Raw genomic sequence first — 20,716 nt, 5'->3', positions numbered from 1 at the left:
GGAATCAGAGATGGGGAATCAGAGGCAGGGAATCAGAATCAGAAGCAGGGAATCAGAGGCTGGGAATCAGAGGCCGGAATCAGATGCTGGGGTCAGAGGCCTGGAATCAGAGGCGGGGAATCAGAGGCAGGGAATCCGATGCGGGAAATCAGAGGCCTGGAATCAGAGGCGGGGAATCAGAGGCAGGGAATCAGATGCGGGGAATCAGAGGCGGGGAATCAGAGCTGGGGAATCAGAGGCAGGGTATTAGAGTTGGGGAATCAGAGGCGGGGAATCAGATATGGGGAAACAGAGGTGGGGAATCAGAGGCGGGGAAACAGAGGCAGGGAATCAGATATGGGGAATCAGAGGCGGGGAATCAGAGGTGGGGAATCATAGGTAGGGAATCGGATGTGCGGAATCAGAGATGGGGAATCAGAGGCCGGGAATCAGAGGTGGTGAATCAGATATGGGGAATCAGAGGCGGGGAATCAGAGGCAGGGAATCAGACGCGGGGAATCAGAGGTGGGCAATCAGAGGCGGGGAATCAGATATGGGGAATCAGAGGCGGGGAATCAGAGGCGGGGAAACAGAGGCGGGGAATCAGATATGGGGAATCAGAGGTGGGGCATCAGAGGTTGTGAATCACAGATGGGGAATTAGAGGCGGGGAATCAGAGGCAGGGAATCTGACGCGGGGAATCAGAGGCGGGGATTCAGAGCTGGGGAATCAGAAGCGGGGAATCAGAGTTGGGGAATCAGAGGCGTGGAATCAGATATGGGGAATCAGAGGCAGGGAATCAGAGGCGGGGAATCAGAGGCAGGGAATCAGACGCGGGGAATCTGAGGCGGGGAATCAGAGCTGGGGAATCAGAGGTGGGGAATCAGAGTTGGGGAATCAGAGGTGGGGAATCAGGGGCGGGGAATCAGTGGCAGGGAATCAGAGGCCGGGAATAAAAGGCGGGGAATCAGAGCTGGGGAATCAGAGGCGGGGAATCAGAGTTGGGGAATCAGAGGAAGGGAATCAGATATGGGGAAACAGAGGCCGGGAATCAGAGGCAGGGAAACAGAGGCGGGGAATCAGATATGGGGAATCAGAGGTGGGGAATTAGAGGTTGCGAATCAGAGGCGGGGAATCAGAGGCGGGGAATCAGATATGGGGAATCAGAGGTGGGGAATCAGGGGCAGGGAATCAGTGGCAGGGAATCAGACGCGGGGAATCAGAGACGGGGAATCAGAGGCAGGGAATCAGACACGGGGAATCAGAGGCGGGGAATCAGAGATGGGGAATCAGAGGCGGGGAATCAGAGGCAGGGAATCAGAGGCCGGGAATCAGATGCTGGGAATAAGAGGCCGGGAATCAGAGGTGGGGAAACAGAGGCGGGGAATCAGATATGGGGAATCAGAGGTGGGGAATCAGAGGCGGGGAATCAGTGGCAGGGAATCAGAGGCCGGGAATAAAAGGCGGGGAATCAAAGCTGGGGAATCAGAGGCGGGGAATCAGAGTTGGGGAATCAGAGGAGGGGAATCAGATATGGGGAAACAGAGGCCGGGAATCAGAGGCAGGGAAACAGAGGCGGGGAATCAGATATGTGAAATCAGAGGTGGGGAATTAGAGGTTGCGAATCAGAGGCGGGATATCAGAGGCGGGGAATCAGAGGCAGGGAATCGGATGTGCGGAATCAGAGATGGGGAATCAGAGGTGGGGATTCAGAGGTGGTGAATCAGAGAAGGGGAATCAGAGGCTGGGAATCAGAGGCAGGGAATCAGACGCAGGGAATCAGAGGCGGGGAATCATTGCTGGCGAATTAGAGGAGGGGAATCAGAGTTGGGGAATCAGAGGCGGGGAATCAGATATGGGGAAACAGAGGCGGGGAATCAGAGGCGGGGAAACAGAGGCGGTGAATCAGATATGGGGAATCAGAGGTGGGGAATCAGAGGCAGGGAATCAGATGTGCGGAATCAGAGATGGGGAATCAGAGGCAGGGAATCAGAATCAGAAGCAGGGAATCAGAGGCCGGGAATCAGAGGCCGGAATCAGATGCTGGGAATCAGAGGCCTGGAATCAGAGGCGGGGAATCAGAGGCAGGGAATCAGATGCGGGGAATCAGAGGCGGGGAATCAGAGCTGGGGAATCAGAGGCAGGGTATTAGAGTTGGGGAATCAGAGGCGGGGAATCAGATATGGGGAAACAGAGGTGGGGAATCAGAGGCGGGGAAACAGAGGCAGGGAATCAGATATGGGGAATCAGAGGCAGGGAATCAGAGGTGGGGAATCATAGGCAGGGAATCGGATGTGCGGAATCAGAGATGGGGAATCAGAGGCCGGGAATCAGAGGTGGTGAATCAGATATGGGGAATCATAGGCGGGGGATCAGAGGCAGGGAATCAGACGCGGGGAATCAGAGGTGGGCAATCAGAGGCGGGGAATCAGATATGGGGAATCAGAGGTGGGGAATCAGAGGCGAGGAAACAGGCGGGGAATCAGATATGGGGAATCAGAGGTGGGGCATCAGAGGTTGTGAATCACAGATGGGGAATTAGAGGCGGGGAATCAGAGGCAGGGAATCAGACGCGGGGAATCAGAGGCGGGAATTCAGAGCTGGGGAATCAGAAGCGGGGAATCAGAGTTGGGGAATCAGAGGCGGGGAATCAGATATGGGGAATCAGAGGCAGGGAATCAGAGGCGGGGTATCAGAGGCAGGGAATCAGACGTGGGGAATCTGAGGCGGGGAATCAGAGCTGGGGAATCAGAGGTGGGGAATCAGAGTTGGGGAATCAGAGGCAGGGAATTGGATGTGCGGAATCAGAGATGGGGAATCAGAGGTGGGGAATCAGAGGCGGTGAATCAGAGATGGGGAATCAGAGGCGGGGAATCAGAGGCAGGAAATCAGACACGGGGATTCAGAGGCTGGAAATCAGACGGGGGGAATCAAAGGCGGGGATTCAGAGCTGGGGAATCTGAGGCAGGGAATCAGAGTTGGGGATTCAGAGGCGGGGAATCAGATATGGGGAAACAGAGGCGGGGAATCAGAGGCGGGAAAACAGAGGCGGGGAATTAGATATGGGGAATCAGAGGTGGGGAATCAGAGGTGGTGAATCAGTGATGGGGAATCACAGGCGGGGAATCAGAGGCAGGGAATAGAACGCGGGGAATCAGAGGCAGGGAATCAGAGCTGGGGAATCAGAGGCGGGGAATCATAGTTGGGAATCAGAGGCGGGGAATCAGATGTGGGGAAACAGAGGTGGGGAATCAGAGGCGGGGAAACAGAGGCGGGGAATCAGAGGCGGGGAATCAGAGTTGGGGCATCAGAGGTGGGGAATTAGATATAGGGAAACAGAGGCGGGGAATCAGAGGCGGGGAAAGAGAGGCGGGGAATCAGATATGGGGAATCAGAGGTGGGGAATCAGAGGCAGGGAATCAGATGTGCTGAATCAGAGATGGGGAATCAGAGGCAGGGAATCAGAATCAGAAGCGGGGAATCAGAGGCCGGGAATAAGAGGCCGGGAATCAGATGCTGGGAATAAGAGGCCGGGAATCAGAGGTGGGGAATCAGAGTCCGGGAATCAGAGATGGGGATTCAGAGGCGGGGAATGAGATATGGAGAATCAGAGGCGGGGAATCAGAGGCGGGGAAACAGAGGTGGGGAATCAGATATGGGGAATCAGAGGTGGCGAATCAAAGGCGGTGAATCAGAGATGGGGAATCAGAGGCGGGGAATCAGAGGCAGGGAATCAGATGCGGGGAATCAGAGGCGGGGAATCGGAGCTGGCGAATCAGAGGCGGGGAATCAGAGGTGGGCAATCAGAGGCGGGGAATCAGATATGGGGAATCAGAGGCGGGGAATCAGAGGCGGGGAAACAGAGGCGGGGAATCAAATATAGGGAATCAGAGGTGGGGAATCAGAGGTTGTGAATCAGAGATGGGGAATCAAGGCGGGGAATCAGAGGCAGGGAATCAGACGCAGGGAATCAGAGGCGGGGATTCAGAGCTGGGGAATCAGAGGCGGGGAATCAGAGTTGGGGAATCAGAGGCAGGGAATCAGATATGGGGAATCAGAGGCGGGGAATCAGATATGGGGAATCAGAGGTGGGGAATCAGGGGCAGGGAATCAGTGGCAGGGAATCAGAGGCGGGGAATCAGAGGCGGGGAATCAGAGGCAGGGAATCAGACATGGGGAATCAGAGGCGGGGAATCAGAGATGGGGAATCAGAGGCGGGGAATCAGAGGCAGGGAATCGGATGCCGGGAATCAGAGTCGGGGAATCAGTGCTGGGGAATCAGAGGCGGGGAATCAGAGTTGGGGAATCAGAGGCGGGGAATCAGATATGTGGAAATAGAGGCGGGGAATCAGATATGGGGAATCAGAGGTGTGGAATCATAGGTTGGGAATCAGAGGCAGGGAATCAGAGTCGGGGAAACAGAGGCGGGGAATCAGATATGGGGAATCAGAGGTGGCGAATCAAAGGCGGTGAAACAGAGATGGGGAATCAGGGCAGGGAATCAGAGGCAGGGAATCAGAGGCAGGGAATCAGACGCAGGGAATCAGAGGCGGGGAATCATAGCTGGCGAATTAGAGGAGGGGAATCAGAGTTGGGGAATCAGAGGCGGGGAATCAGATATGGGGAAACAGAGGCGGGGAATCAGAGGCGGGGAAACAGAGGCGGGGAATCAGATATGGGGAATCAGAGGTGGGGAATCATAGCTGGCGAATTAGAGGAGGGGAATCAGAGTTGGGGAATCAGAGGCGGGGAATCAGATATGGGGAAACAGAGGCGGGGAATCAGAGGCGGGGAAGCAGAGGCGGGGAATCAGAGAAGGGGAATCAGAGGCTGGGAATCAGAGGCAGGGAATCAGACGCAGGGAATCAGAGGCGGGGAATCATAGCTGGCGAATTAGAGGAGGGGAATCAGAGTTGGGGAATCAGAGGCGGGGAATCAGATATGGGGAAACAGAGGCGGGGAATCAGAGGCGGGGAAACAGAGGCGGGGAATCAGATATGGGGAATCAGAGGTGGGGAATCAGAGGCAGGGAATCAGATGTGCGAAATCAGAGATGGGGAATCAGAGGCAGGGAATCAGACGCGGGGAATCAGAGGTGGGCAATCAGAGGCGGGGAATCAGATATGGGGAATCAGAGGCGGGGAATCAGAGGCGGGGAAACAGAGGCGGGGAATCAGATATGGGGAATCAGAGGTGGGGCATCAGAGGTTGTGAATCACAGATGGGGAATTAGAGGCGGGGAATCAGAGGCAGGGAATCAGACGCGGGGAATCAGAGGCGGGGATTCAGAGCTGGGGAATCAGAAGCGGGGAATCAGAGTTGGGGAATCAGAGGCGTGGAATCAGATATGGGGAATCAGAGGCAGGGAATCAGAGGCGGGGAATCAGATGCAGGGAATCAGACGCGGGGAATCTGAGGCGGGGAATCAGAGCTGGGGAATCAGAGGTGGGGAATCAGAGGCAGGGAATTGGATGTGCGGAATCAGAGATGGGGAATCAGAGGTGGGGAATCAGGGGCGGGGAATCAGTGGCAGGGAATCAGAGGCCGGGAATAAAAGGCAGGGAATCAGAGCTGGGGAATCAGAGGCGGGGAATCAGAGTTGGGGAATCAGAGGAGGGGAATCAGATATGGGGAAACAGAGGCCGGGAATCAGAGGCAGGGAAACAGAGGCGGGGAATCAGATATGGGGAATCAGAGGTGGGGAATTAGAGGTTGCGAATCAGAGGCGGGGAATCAGAGGCGGGGAATCAGAGGCAGGGAATCGGATGTGCGGAATCAGAGATGGGGAATCAGAGGTGGGGATTCAGAGGTGGTGAATCAGAGAAGGGGAATCAGAGGCTGGGAATCAGAGGCAGGGAATCAGACGCAGGGAATCAGAGGCGGGGAATCATAGCTGGCGAATTAGAGGAGGGGAATCCGAGTTGGGGAATCAGAGGCGGGGAATCAGATATGGGGAAACAGAAGCGGGGAATCAGAGGCGGGGAAACAGAGGCGGGGAATCAGATATGGGGAATCAGAGGTGGGGAATCAGAGGCAGGGAATCAGATGTGGGAAATCAGAGATGGGGAATCAGAGGCAGGGAATCAGAATCAGAAGCAGGGAATCAGAGGCCGGGAATCAGAGGCCGGAATCAGATGCTGGGAATCAGAGGCCTGGAATCAGAGGCGGGGAATCAGAGGCAGGGAATCAGATGCGGGAAATCAGAGGCCTGGAATCAGAGGCGGGGAATCAGAGGCAGGGAATCAGATGCGGGGAATCAGAGGCGGGGAATCAGAGTTGGGGAATCAGAGGCAGGGTATTAGAGTTGGGGAATCAGAGGCGGGGAATCAGATATGGGGAAACAGAGGTGGGGAATCAGAGGCGGGGAAACAGAGGTAGGGAATCAGATATGGGGAATCAGAGGCGGGGAATCAGAGGTGGGGAATCATAGGCAGGGAATCGGATGTGCGGAATCAGAGATGGGGAATCAGAGGCCGGGGATCAGAGGTGGTGAATCAGATATGGGGAATCAGAGGCGGGGAATCAGAGGCAGGGAATCAGACGCGGGGAATCAGAGGTGGGCAATCAGAGGCGGGGAATCAGATATGGGGAATCAGAGGCGGGGAATCAGAGGCGGGGAAACAGAGGCGTGGAATCAGATATGGGGAATCAGAGGTGGGGCATCAGAGGTTGTGAATCACAGATGGGGAATTAGAGGCGGGGAATCAGAGGCAGGGAATCAGACGCGGGGAATCAGAGGCGGGGATTCAGAGCTGGGGAATCAGAAGCGGGGAATCAGAGTTGGGGAATCAGAGGCGGGGAATCAGATATGGGGAATCAGAGGCAGGGAATCAGAGGCGGGGAATCAGAGGCAGGGAATCAGACGCGGGGAATCTGAGGCGGGGAATCAGAGCTGGGGAATCAGAGGTGGGGAATCAGAGTTGGGGAATCAGAGGCAGGGAATTGGATGTGCGGAATCAGAGATGGGGAATCAGAGGTGGGGAATCAGAGGCGGTGAATCAGAGATGGGGAATCAGAGGCGGGGAATCAGAGGCAGGAAATCAGACACGGGGATTCAGAGGCTGGGAATCAGACGGGGGGAATCAAAGGCGGGGAATCAGAGCTGGGGAATCTGAGGCAGGGAATCAGAGTTGGGGATTCAGAGGCGGGGAATCAGAAATGGGGAAACAGAGGCGGGGAATCAGAGGCGGGAAAACAGAGGCGGGGAATTAGATATGGGGAATCAGAGGTGGGGAATCAGAGGTGGTGAATCAGTGATGGGGAATCACAGGCGGGGAATCAGAGGCAGGGAATAGAACGCGGGGAATCAGAGGCAGGGAATCAGAGCTGGGGAATCAGAGGCGGGGAATCATAGTTGGGAATCAGAGGCGGGGAATCAGATATGGGGAAACAGAGGCGGGGAATCAGTGGCGGGGAAACAGAGGCGGGGAATCAGATATGGTGAATCGGATGCAGGGAATCAGCGGCGGGGAATCAGAGCTGGGGAATCAGAGGCGGGGAATCAGAGTTGGGGCATCAGAGGTGGGGAATTAGATATAGGGAAACAGAGGCGGGGAATCAGATGCGGGGAAACAGAGGCGGGGAAACAGAGGCGGGGAATCTGATATGGGGAATCAGAGGTGGGGAATCCGAGGTTGGGAATCAGAGGCAGGGAATCAGAGGCGGGGAATCAGAGGCGGGGAATCAGAGGAAGGGAATCAGAGGCAGGGAATCGGATGTGCGGAATCAGAGATGGGGAATCAGAGGTGGGGATTCAGAGGTGGTGAATCAGAGAAGGGGAATCAGAGGCTGGGAATCAGAGGCAGGGAATCAGACGCAGGAAATCAGAGGCGGGGAATCATAGCTGGCGAATTAGAGGAGGGGAATCAGAGTTGGGGAATCAGAGGCGGGGAATCAGATATGCGGAAACAGAGGCGGGGAATCAGAGGCGGGGAAACAGAGGCGGGGAATCAGATATGGGGAATCAGAGGTGGGGAATCAGAGGCAGGGAATCAGATGTGCGGAATCAGAGATGGGGAATCAGAGGCAGGGAATCAGAATCAGAAGCAGGGAATCAGAGGCTGGGAATCAGAGGCCGGAATCAGATGCTGGGGTCAGAGGCCTGGAATCAGAGGCGGGGAATCAGAGGCAGGGAATCCGATGCGGGAAATCAGAGGCCTGGAATCAGAGGCGGGGAATCAGAGGCAGGGAATCAGATGCGGGGAATCAGAGGCGGGGAATCAGAGCTGGGGAATCAGAGGCAGGGTATTAGAGTTGGGGAATCAGAGGCGGGGAATCAGATATGGGGAAACAGAGGTGGGGAATCAGAGGCGGGGAAACAGAGGCAGGGAATCAGATATGGGGAATCAGAGGCGGGGAATCAGAGGTGGGGAATCATAGGTAGGGAATCGGATGTGCGGAATCAGAGATGGGGAATCAGAGGCCGGGAATCAGAGGTGGTGAATCAGATATGGGGAATCAGAGGCGGGGAATCAGAGGCAGGGAATCAGACGCGGGGAATCAGAGGTGGGCAATCAGAGGCGGGGAATCAGATTTGGGGAATCAGAGGCGGGGAATCAGAGGCGGGGAAACAGAGGCGGGGAATCAGATATGGGGAATCAGAGGTGGGGCATCAGAGGTTGTGAATCACAGATGGGGAATTAGAGGCGGGGAATCAGAGGCAGGGAATCTGACGCGGGGAATCAGAGGCGGGGATTCAGAGCTGGGGAATCAGAAGCGGGGAATCAGAGTTGGGGAATCAGAGGCGTGGAATCAGATATGGGGAATCAGAGGCAGGGAATCAGAGGCGGGGAATCAGAGGCAGGGAATCAGACGCGGGGAATCTGAGGCGGGGAATCAGAGCTGGGGAATCAGAGGTGGGGAATCAGAGTTGGGGAATCAGAGGTGGGGAATCAGGGGCGGGGAATCAGTGGCAGGGAATCAGAGGCCGGGAATAAAAGGCGGGGAATCAGAGCTGGGGAATCAGAGGCGGGGAATCAGAGTTGGGGAATCAGAGGAAGGGAATCAGATATGGGGAAACAGAGGCCGGGAATCAGAGGCAGGGAAACAGAGGCGGGGAATCAGATATGGGGAATCAGAGGTGGGGAATTAGAGGTTGCGAATCAGAGGCGGGGAATCAGAGGCGGGGAATCAGATATGGGGAATCAGAGGTGGGGAATCAGGGGCAGGGAATCAGTGGCAGGGAATCAGACGCGGGGAATCAGAGACGGGGAATCAGAGGCAGGGAATCAGACACGGGGAATCAGAGGCGGGGAATCAGAGATGGGGAATCAGAGGCGGGGAATCAGAGGCAGGGAATCAGAGGCCGGGAATCAGATGCTGGGAATAAGAGGCCGGGAATCAGAGGTGGGGAAACAGAGGCGGGGAATCAGATATGGGGAATCAGAGGTGGGGAATCAGAGGCGGGGAATCAGTGGCAGGGAATCAGAGGCCGGGAATAAAAGGCGGGGAATCAAAGCTGGGGAATCAGAGGCGGGGAATCAGAGTTGGGGAATCAGAGGAGGGGAATCAGATATGGGGAAACAGAGGCCGGGAATCAGAGGCAGGGAAACAGAGGCGGGGAATCAGATATGTGAAATCAGAGGTGGGGAATTAGAGGTTGCGAATCAGAGGCGGGATATCAGAGGCGGGGAATCAGAGGCAGGGAATCGGATGTGCGGAATCAGAGATGGGGAATCAGAGGTGGGGATTCAGAGGTGGTGAATCAGAGAAGGGGAATCAGAGGCTGGGAATCAGAGGCAGGGAATCAGACGCAGGGAATCAGAGGCGGGGAATCATTGCTGGCGAATTAGAGGAGGGGAATCAGAGTTGGGGAATCAGAGGCGGGGAATCAGATATGGGGAAACAGAGGCGGGGAATCAGAGGCGGGGAAACAGAGGCGGTGAATCAGATATGGGGAATCAGAGGTGGGGAATCAGAGGCAGGGAATCAGATGTGCGGAATCAGAGATGGGGAATCAGAGGCAGGGAATCAGAATCAGAAGCAGGGAATCAGAGGCCGGGAATCAGAGGCCGGAATCAGATGCTGGGAATCAGAGGCCTGGAATCAGAGGCGGGGAATCAGAGGCAGGGAATCAGATGCGGGGAATCAGAGGCGGGGAATCAGAGCTGGGGAATCAGAGGCAGGGTATTAGAGTTGGGGAATCAGAGGCGGGGAATCAGATATGGGGAAACAGAGGTGGGGAATCAGAGGCGGGGAAACAGAGGCAGGGAATCAGATATGGGGAATCAGAGGCAGGGAATCAGAGGTGGGGAATCATAGGCAGGGAATCGGATGTGCGGAATCAGAGATGGGGAATCAGAGGCCGGGAATCAGAGGTGGTGAATCAGATATGGGGAATCAGAGGCGGGGGATCAGAGGCAGGGAATCAGACGCGGGGAATCAGAGGTGGGCAATCAGAGGCGGGGAATCAGATATGGGGAATCAGAGGTGGGGAATCAGAGGCGAGGAAACAGGCGGGGAATCAGATATGGGGAATCAGAGGTGGGGCATCAGAGGTTGTGAATCACAGATGGGGAATTAGAGGCGGGGAATCAGAGGCAGGGAATCAGACGCGGGGAATCAGAGGCGGGAATTCAGAGCTGGGGAATCAGAAGCGGGGAATCAGAGTTGGGGAATCAGAGGCGGGGAATCAGATATGGGGAATCAGAGGCAGGGAATCAGAGGCGGGGTATCAGAGGCAGGGAATCAGACGTGGGGAATCTGAGGCGGGGAATCAGAGCTGGGGAATCAGAGGTGGGGAATCAGAGTTGGGGAATCAGAGGCAGGGAATTGGATGTGCGGAATCAGAGATGGGGAATCAGTGGTGGGGAATCAGAGGCGGTGAATCAGAGATGGGGAATCAGAGGCGGGGAATCAGAGGCAGGAAATCAGACACGGGGATTCAGAGGCTGGAAATCAGACGGGGGGAATCAAAGGCGGGGAATCAGAGCTGGGGAATCTGAGGCAGGGAATCAGAGTTGGGGATTCAGAGGCGGGGAATCAGATATGGGGAAACAGAGGCGGGGAATCAGAGGCGGGAAAACAGAGGCGGGGAATTAGATATGGGGAATCAGAGGTGGGGAATCAGAGGTGGTGAATCAGTGATGGGGAATCACAGGCGGGGAATCAGAGGCAGGGAATAGAACGCGGGGAATCAGAGGCAGGGAATCAGAGCTGGGGAATCAGAGGCGGGGAATCATAGTTGGGAATCAGAGGCGGGGAATCAGATGTGGGGAAACAGAGGTGGGGAATCAGAGGCGGGGAAACAGAGGCGGGGAATCAGAGGCGGGGAATCAGAGTTGGGGCATCAGAGGTGGGGAATTAGATATAGGGAAACAGAGGCGGGGAATCAGAGGCGGGGAAAGAGAGGCGGGGAATCAGATATGGGGAATCAGAGGTGGGGAATCAGAGGCAGGGAATCAGATGTGCTGAATCAGAGATGGGGAATCAGAGGCAGGGAATCAGAATCAGAAGCGGGGAATCAGAGGCCGGGAATAAGAGGCCGGGAATCAGATGCTGGGAATAAGAGGCCGGGAATCAGAGGTGGGGAATCAGAGTCCGGGAATCAGAGATGGGGATTCAGAGGCGGGGAATGAGATATGGAGAATCAGAGGCGGGGAATCAGAGGCGGGGAAACAGAGGTGGGGAATCAGATATGGGGAATCAGAGGTGGCGAATCAAAGGCGGTGAATCAGAGATGGGGAATCAGAGGCGGGGAATCAGAGGCAGGGAATCAGATGCGGGGAATCAGAGGCGGGGAATCGGAGCTGGCGAATCAGAGGCGGGGAATCAGAGGTGGGCAATCAGAGGCGGGGAATCAGATATGGGGAATCAGAGGCGGGGAATCAGAGGCGGGGAAACAGAGGCGGGGAATCAAATATAGGGAATCAGAGGTGGGGAATCAGAGGTTGTGAATCAGAGATGGGGAATCAAGGCGGGGAATCAGAGGCAGGGAATCAGACGCAGGGAATCAGAGGCGGGGATTCAGAGCTGGGGAATCAGAGGCGGGGAATCAGAGTTGGGGAATCAGAGGCAGGGAATCAGATATGGGGAATCAGAGGCGGGGAATCAGATATGGGGAATCAGAGGTGGGGAATCAGGGGCAGGGAATCAGTGGCAGGGAATCAGAGGCGGGGAATCAGAGGCGGGGAATCAGAGGCAGGGAATCAGACATGGGGAATCAGAGGCGGGGAATCAGAGATGGGGAATCAGAGGCGGGGAATCAGAGGCAGGGAATCGGATGCCGGGAATCAGAGTCGGGGAATCAGTGCTGGGGAATCAGAGGCGGGGAATCAGAGTTGGGGAATCAGAGGCGGGGAATCAGATATGTGGAAATAGAGGCGGGGAATCAGATATGGGGAATCAGAGGTGTGGAATCATAGGTTGGGAATCAGAGGCAGGGAATCAGAGTCGGGGAAACAGAGGCGGGGAATCAGATATGGGGAATCAGAGGTGGCGAATCAAAGGCGGTGAAACAGAGATGGGGAATCAGGGCAGGGAATCAGAGGCAGGGAATCAGAGGCAGGGAATCAGACGCAGGGAATCAGAGGCGGGGAATCATAGCTGGCGAATTAGAGGAGGGGAATCAGAGTTGGGGAATCAGAGGCGGGGAATCAGATATGGGGAAACAGAGGCGGGGAATCAGAGGCGGGGAAACAGAGGCGGGGAATCAGATATGGGGAATCAGAGGTGGGGAATCATAGCTGGCGAATTAGAGGAGGGGAATCAGAGTTGGGGAATCAGAGGCGGGGAATCAGATATGGGGAAACAGAGGCGGGGAATCAGAGGCGGGGAAACAGAGGCGGGGAATCAGAGAAGGGGAATCAGAGGCTGGGAATCAGAGGCAGGGAATCAGACGCAGGGAATCAGAGGCGGGGAATCATAGCTGGCGAATTAGAGGAGGGGAATCAGAGTTGGGGAATCAGAGGCGGGGAATCAGATATGGGGAAACAGAGGCGGGGAATCAGAGGCGGGGAAACAGAGGCGGGGAATCAGATATGGGGAATCAGAGGTGGGGAATCAGAGGCAGGGAATCAGATGTGCGAAATCAGAGATGGGGAATCAGAGGCAGGGAATCAGAATCAGAAGCAGGGAATCAGAGGCCGGGAATCAGAGGCCGGAATCAGATGCTGGGAATCAGAGGCCTGGAATCAGAGGCGGGGAATCAGAGGCAGGGAATCAGATGCGGGAAATCAGAGGCCTGGAATCAGAGGCGGAGAATCAGAGGCAGGGAATCAGATGCGGGGAATCAGAGGCGGGGAATCAGAGTTGGGGAATCAGAGGCAGGGTATTAGAGTTGGGGAATCAGAGGCGGGGAATCAGATATGGGGAAACAGAGGTGGGGAATCAGAGGCGGGGAAACAGAGGCAGGGAATCAGATATGGGGAATCAGAAGCGGGGAATCAGAGGTGGGGAATCATAGGCAGGGAATCGGATGTGCGGAATCAGAGATGGGGAATCAGAGGCCGGGAATCAGAGGTGGTGAATCAGATATGGGGAATCAGAGGCGGGGAATCAGAGGCAGGGAATCAGACGCGGGGAATCAGAGGTGGGCAATCAGAGGCGGGGAATCAGATATGGGGAATCAGAGGCGGGGAATCAGAGGCGGGGAAACAGAGGCGGGGAATCAGATATGGGGAATCAGAGGTGGGGCATCAGAGGTTGTGAATCACAGATGGGGAATTAGAGGCGGGGAATCAGAGGCAGGGAATCAGACGCGGGGAATCAGAGGCGGGGATTCAGAGCTGGGGAATCAGAAGCGGGGAATCAGAGTTGGGGAATCAGAGGCGGGGAATCAGATATGGGGAATCAGAGGCAGGGAATCAGAGGCGGGGAATCAGAGGCAGGGAATCAGACGCGGGGAATCTGAGGTGGGGAATCAGAGCTGGGGAATCAGAGGCGGTGAATCAGAGATGGGGAATCAAAGGCGGGGAATCAGAGCTGGGGAATCTGAGGCAGGGAATCAGAGTTGGGGATTCAGAGGCGGGGAATCAGATATGGGGAAACAGAGGCGGGGAATCAGAGGCGGGAAAACAGAGGCGGGGAATTAGATATGGGGAATCAGAGGTGGGGAATCAGAGGTGGTGAATCAGTGATGGGGAATCACAGGCGGGGAATCAGAGGCAGGGAATAGAACGCGGGGAATCAGAGGCAGGGAATCAGAGCTGGGGAATCAGAGGCGGGGAATCATAGTTGGGAATCAGAGGCGGGGAATCAGATATGGGGAAACAGAGGTGGGGAATCAGTGGCGGGGAAACAGAGGCGGGGAATCAGATATGGGGAATCGGATGCAGGGAATCAGAGGCGGGGAATCAGAGCTGGGGAATCAGAGGCCGGGAAATCAAAGTTGGGGCATCAGAGGTGGGGAATTAGATATAGGGAAACAGAGGCGGGGAATCAGAGGCGGGGAAACAGAGGCGGGAAAACAGAGGCGGGGAATCTGATATGGGGAATCAGAGGTGGGCAATCCGAGGTTGGGAATCAGAGGCAGGGAATCAGAGGCGGGGAATCAGAGGCGGGGAATCAGAGGAAGGGAATCAGATGTGCGGAATCGGAGATGGGGAATCAGAGGCAGGGAATCAGAGGCGGGGAATCAGAGGCGGGGAATCAGAGGCCGGGAATCAGATATGGGGAAACAGAGGCGGGGAATCCGAGGCGGGGAAACAGAGGCGGGGAATCAGATATGGGGAATCAGAGGTGGGGAATCAGAGGTTGGGAATCAGAGGCAGGGAATCAGAGGCTTGGAATCAGATGCAGGGAATCAGATGCGGGGAATCAGAGGCGGGGAATCAGAGCTGGGGAATCAGAGGTGGGGAATCAGATTTGGGGAATCAGAGGCGGGGACTTTGATATTGGGAAACAGAGGCGGGGAATCAGAGGCGGGGAAACCCAGGCGGGGAATCAGATATGGGGAATCAGAGGTGGGGAATCAGAGGCAAGGAATCAGATGTGCGGAATCAGAGATGGGGAATCAGAGGCAGGGAATCAGAATCAGAAGCAGGGAATCAGAGGCCGGGAATCAGAGGCCGCAATCAGATGCTGGGAATCAGAGGCCTGGAATCAGAGGCGGGGAATCAGAGGCAGGGAATCAGATGCGGGGAATCAGAGGCGGGGAATCAGAGCTGGGGAATCAGAGGCGGGGTATTAGAGTTGGGGAATCAGAGGCGGGTAATCAGATATGGGGAAACAGAGGTGGGGAATCAGAGGCGGGGAAACAGAGGCAGGGAATCAGATATGGGGAATCAGAGGCGGGGAATCAGAGGTGGGGAATCATAGGCAGGGAATCGGATGTGCGGAATCAGAGATGGGGAATCAGAGGCCGGGAATCAGAGGTGGTGAATCAGAGATGGGGAATGAGAGGCGGGGAATCAGAGGCAGGGAATCAGACGCGGGGAATCAGAGGTGGGCAATCAGAGGCGGGGTATCAGATATGGGGAATCAGAGGTGGGGAATCAGAGGCGGGGACACAGAGGCGGGGAATCAAATATGGGGAATCAGAGGTGGGGCATCAGAGGTTGTGAATCACAGATGGGGAATCAGAGGCGGGGAATCAGAGGCAGGGAATCAGACGCGGGGAATCAGAGGCGGGGATTCAGAGCTGGGGAATCAGAGGCGGGGAATCAGAGTTGGGGAATCAGAGGCGGGGAATCAGATATGGGGAATCAGAGGCAGGGAATCAGAGGCGGGAAAACAGAGGCGGGGAATCAGATATGGGGAAACAGAGGCCGGGAATCAGAGGCAGGGAAACAGAGGCGGGGAATCAGATATGGGGAATCAGAGGTGGGGAATTAGAGGTTGCGAATCAGAGGCAGGGAATCGGATGTGCGGAATCAGAGATGGGGAATCAGAGGTGGGGATTCAGAGGTGGTGAATCAGAGAAGGGGAATCAGAGGCTGGGAATCAGAGGCAGGGAATCAGACGCAGGAAATCAGAGGCGGGGAATCATAGCTGGCGAATTAGAGGAGGGGAATCACAGTTGGGGAATCAGAGGCGGGGAATCAGATATGGGGAAACAGAGGCGGGGAATCAGAGGCGGGGAAACAGAGGCGGGGAATCAGATATGGGGAATCAGAGGTGGGGAATCAGACGCAGGGAATCAGATGTGCGGAATCATAGATGGGGAATCAGAGGCAGGGAATCAGAATCAGAAGCAGGGAATCAGAGGCTGGGAATCAGAGGCCGGAATCAGATGCTGGGATCAGAGACCTGGAATCAGAGGCGGGGAATCAGAGGCAGGGAATCAGATGCGGGAAATCAGAGGCCTGGAATCAGAGGCGGGGAATCAGAGGCAGGGAATCAGATGCGGGGAATCAGAGGCGGGGAATCAGAGCTGGGGAATCAGAGGCAGGGTATTAGAGTTGGGGAATCAGAGGCGGGGAATCAGATATGGGGAAACAGAGGTGGGGAATCAGAGGCGGGGAAACAGAGGCAGGGAATCAGATATGGGGAATCAGAGGCGGGGAATCAGAGGTGGGGAATCATAGGCAGGGAATCGGATGTGCGGAATCAGAGATGGGGAATCAGAGGCCGGGAATCAGAGGTGGTGAATCAGATATGGGGAATCAGAGGCGGGGAATCAGAGGCAGGGAATCAGACGCGGGGAATCTGAGGTGGGCAATCAGAGGCGGGGAATCAGATATGGGGAATCAGAGGCGGGGAATCAGATATGGGGAAACAGAGGCGGGGAATCAGAGGCGGGAAAACAGAGGCGGGGAATTAGATATGGGGAATCAGAGGTGGGGAATCAGAGGTGGTGAATCAGTGATGGGGAATCACAGGCCGGGAATCAGAGGCAGGGAATAGAACGCGGGGAATCAGAGGCAGGGAATCAGAGCTGGGGAATCAGAGGCGGGGAATCATAGTTGGGAATCAGAGGCGGGGAATCAGATATGGTGAAACAGAGGTGGGGAATCAGTGGCGGGGAAACAGAGGCGGGGAATCAGATATGGGGAATCGGATGCAGGGAATCAGAGGCGGGGAATCAGAGCTGGGGAATCAGAGGCGGGGAATCAGATTTGGGGCATCAGAGGTGGGGAATTAGATATAGGGAAACAGAGGCGGGGAATCAGAGGCGGGGAAACAGAGGCGGGGAAACAGAGGCGGGGAATCTGATATGGGGAATCAGAGGTGGGGAATCCGAGGTTGGGAATCAGAGGCAGGGAATCAGAGGCGGGGAATCAGAGGCGGGGAATCAGAGGAAGGGAATCAGATGTGCGGAATCGGAGATGGGGAATCAGAGGCAGGGAATCAGAGGCGGGGAATCAGAGGCGGGGAATCAGAGGCCGGGAATCAGATATGGGGAAACAGAGGCGGGGAATCCGATGCGGGGAAACAGAGGCGGGGAATCAGATATGGGGAATCAGAGGTGGGGAATCAGAGGTTGGGAATCAGAGGCAGGGAATCAGAGGCTTGGAATCAGATGCAGGGAATCAGATGCGGGGAATCAGAGGCGGGGAATCAGAGATGGGGAATCAGAGGTGGGGAATCAGATTTGGGGAATCAGAGGCGGGGACTTAGATATTGGGAAACAGAGGCGGGGAATCAGAGGCGGGGAAACCCAGGCGGGGAATCAGATATGGGGAATCAGAGGTGGGGAATCAGAGGCAAGGAATCAGATGTGCGGAATCAGAGATGTGGAATCAGAGGCAGGGAATCAGAATCAGAAGCAGGGAATCAGAGGCCGGGAATCAGAGGCCGGAATCAGATGCTGGGAATCAGAGGCCTGGAATCAGAGGCGGGGAATCAGAGGCAGGGAATCAGATGCGGGGAATCAGAGGCGGGGAATCAGAGCTGGGGAATCAGAGGCGGGGTATTAGAGTTGGGGAATCAGAGGCGGGTAATCAGATATGGGGAAACAGAGGTGGGGAATCAGAGGCGGGGAAACAGAGGCAGGGAATCAGATATGGGGAATCAGAGGCGGGGAATCAGAGGTGGGGAATCATAGGCAGGGAATCGGATGTGCGGAATCAGAGATGGGGAATCAGAGGCCGGGAATCAGAGGTGGTGAATCAGAGATGGGGAATGAGAGTCGGGGAATCAGAGGCAGGGAATCAGACGCGGGGAATCAGAGGTGGGCAATCAGAGGCGGGGAATCAGATATGGGGAATCAGATGTGGGGAATCAGAGGCGGGGAAACAGAGGCGGGGAATCAGAGGCAGGGAATCGGATGTGCGGAATCAGAGATGGGGAATCAGAGGTGGGGATTCAGAGGTGGTGAATCAGAGAAGGGGAATCAGAGGCTGGGAATCAGAGGCAGGGAATCAGACGCAGGAAATCAGAGGCGGGGAATCATAGCTGGCGAATTAGAGGAGGGGAATCAGAGTTGGGGAATCAGAGGCGGGGAATCAGATATGGGGAAACAGAGGCGGGGAATCAGAGGCGGGGAAACAGAGGCGGGGAATCAGAGGCGGGGAAACAGAGGCGGGGAATCAGATATGGGGAATCAGAGGTGGGGAATCAGAGGCAGGGAATCAGATGTGCGGAATCAGAGATGGGGAATCAGAGGCAGGGAATCAGAATCAGAAGCAGGGAATCAGAGGCTGGGAATCAGAGGCCGGAATCAGATGCTGGGATCAGAGACCTGGAATCAGAGGCGGGGAATCAGAGGCAGGGAATCAGATGCGGGAAATCAGAGGCCTGGAATCAGAGGCGGGGAATCAGAGGCAGGGAATCAGATGCGGGGAATCAGAGGCGGGGAATCAGAGTTGGGGAATCAGAGGCAGGGTATTAGAGTTGGGGAATCAGAGGCGGGGAATCAGATATGGGGAAACCGAGGTGGGGAATCAGAGGCGGGGAAACAGAGGCAGGGAATCAGATATGGGGAATCAGAGGCGGGGAATCAGAGGTGGGGAATCATAGGCAGGGAAACGGATGTGCGGAATCAGAGATGGGGAATCAGAGGCCGGGAATCAGAGGTGGTGAATCAGATATGGGGAATCAGAGGCGGGGAATCAGAGGCAGGGAATCAGACGCGGGGAATCAGAGGTGGGCAATCAGAGGCGGGGAATCAGATATGGGGAATCAGAGGCGGGGAATCAGAGGCGGGGAAACAGAGGCGGGGAATCAGATATGGGGAATCAGAGGTGGGGCATCAGAGGTTGTGAATCACAGATGGGGAATTAGAGGCGGGGAATCAGAGGCAGGGAATCAGACGCGGGGAATCAGAGGCGGGGATTCAGAGCTGGGGAATCAGAAGCGGGGAATCAGAGTTGGGGAATCAGAGGCGTGGAATCAGATATGGGGAATCAGAGGCAGGGAATCAGAGGCGGGGAATCAGATGCAGGGAATCAGACGCGGGGAATCTGAGGCGGGGAATCAGAGCTGGGGAATCAGAGGTGGGGAATCAGAGGCAGGGAATTGGATGTGCGGAATCAGAGATGGGGAATCAGAGGTGGGGAATCAGGGGCGGGGAATCAGTGGCAGGGAATCAGAGGCCGGGAATAAAAGGCAGGGAATCAGAGCTGGGGAATCAGAGGCGGGGAATCAGAGTTGGGGAATCAGAGGAGGGGAATCAGATATGGGGAAACAGAGGCCGGGAATCAGAGGCAGGGAAACAGAGGCGGGGAATCAGATATGGGGAATCAGAGGTGGGGAATTAGAGGTTGCGAATCAGAGGCGGGGAATCAGAGGCGGGGAATCAGAGGCAGGGAATCGGATGTGCGGAATCAGAGATGGGGAATCAGAGGTGGGGATTCAGAGGTGGTGAATCAGAGAAGGGGAATCAGAGGCTGGGAATCAGAGGCAGGGAATCAGACGCAGGGAATCAGAGGCGGGGAATCATAGCTGGCGAATTAGAGGAGGGGAATCCGAGTTGGGGAATCAGAGGCGGGGAATCAGATATGGGGAAACAGAGGCGGGGAATCAGAGGCGGGGAAACAGAGGCGGGGAATCAGATATGGGGAATCAGAGGTGGGGAATCAGAGGCAGGGAATCAGATGTGGGAAATCAGAGATGGGGAATCAGAGGCAGGGAATCAGAATAAGAAGCAGGGAATCAGAGGCCGGGAATCAGAGGCCGGAATCAGATGCTGGGAATCAGAGGCCTGGAATCAGAGGCGGGGAATCAGAGGCAGGGAATCAGATGCGGGAAATCAGAGGCCTGGAATCAGAGGCGGGGAATCAGAGGCAGGGAATCAGATGCGGGGAATCAGAGGCGGGGAATCAGAGTTGGGGAATCAGAGGCAGGGTATTAGAGTTGGGGAATCAGAGGCGGGGAATCAGATATGGGGAAACAGAGGTGGGGAATCAGAGGCGGGGAAACAGAGGTAGGGAATCAGATATGGGGAATCAGAGGCGGGGAATCAGAGGTGGGGAATCATAGGCAGGGAATCGGATGTGCGGAATCAGAGATGGGGAATCAGAGGCCGGGGATCAGAGGTGGTGAATCAGATATGGGGAATCAGAGGCGGGGAATCAGAGGCAGGGAATCAGACGCGGGGAATCAGAGGTGGGCAATCAGAGGCGGGGAATCAGATATGGGGAATCAGAGGCGGGGAATCAGAGGCGGGGAAACAGAGGCGTGGAATCAGATATGGGGAATCAGAGGTGGGGCATCAGAGGTTGTGAATCACAGATGGGGAATTAGAGGCGGGGAATCAGAGGCAGGGAATCAGACGCGGGGAATCAGAGGCGGGGATTCAGAGCTGGGGAATCAGAAGCGGGGAATCAGAGTTGGGGAATCAGAGGCGGGGAATCAGATATGGGGAATCAGAGGCAGGGAATCAGAGGCGGGGAATCAGAGGCAGGGAATCAGACGCGGG

Source organism: Narcine bancroftii, chromosome 8 (assembly GCF_036971445.1).
Source record: "Narcine bancroftii isolate sNarBan1 chromosome 8, sNarBan1.hap1, whole genome shotgun sequence".
NCBI lineage: Eukaryota > Metazoa > Chordata > Chondrichthyes > Torpediniformes > Narcinidae > Narcine > Narcine bancroftii.
This window is presented reverse-complemented; position numbering follows the sequence as displayed.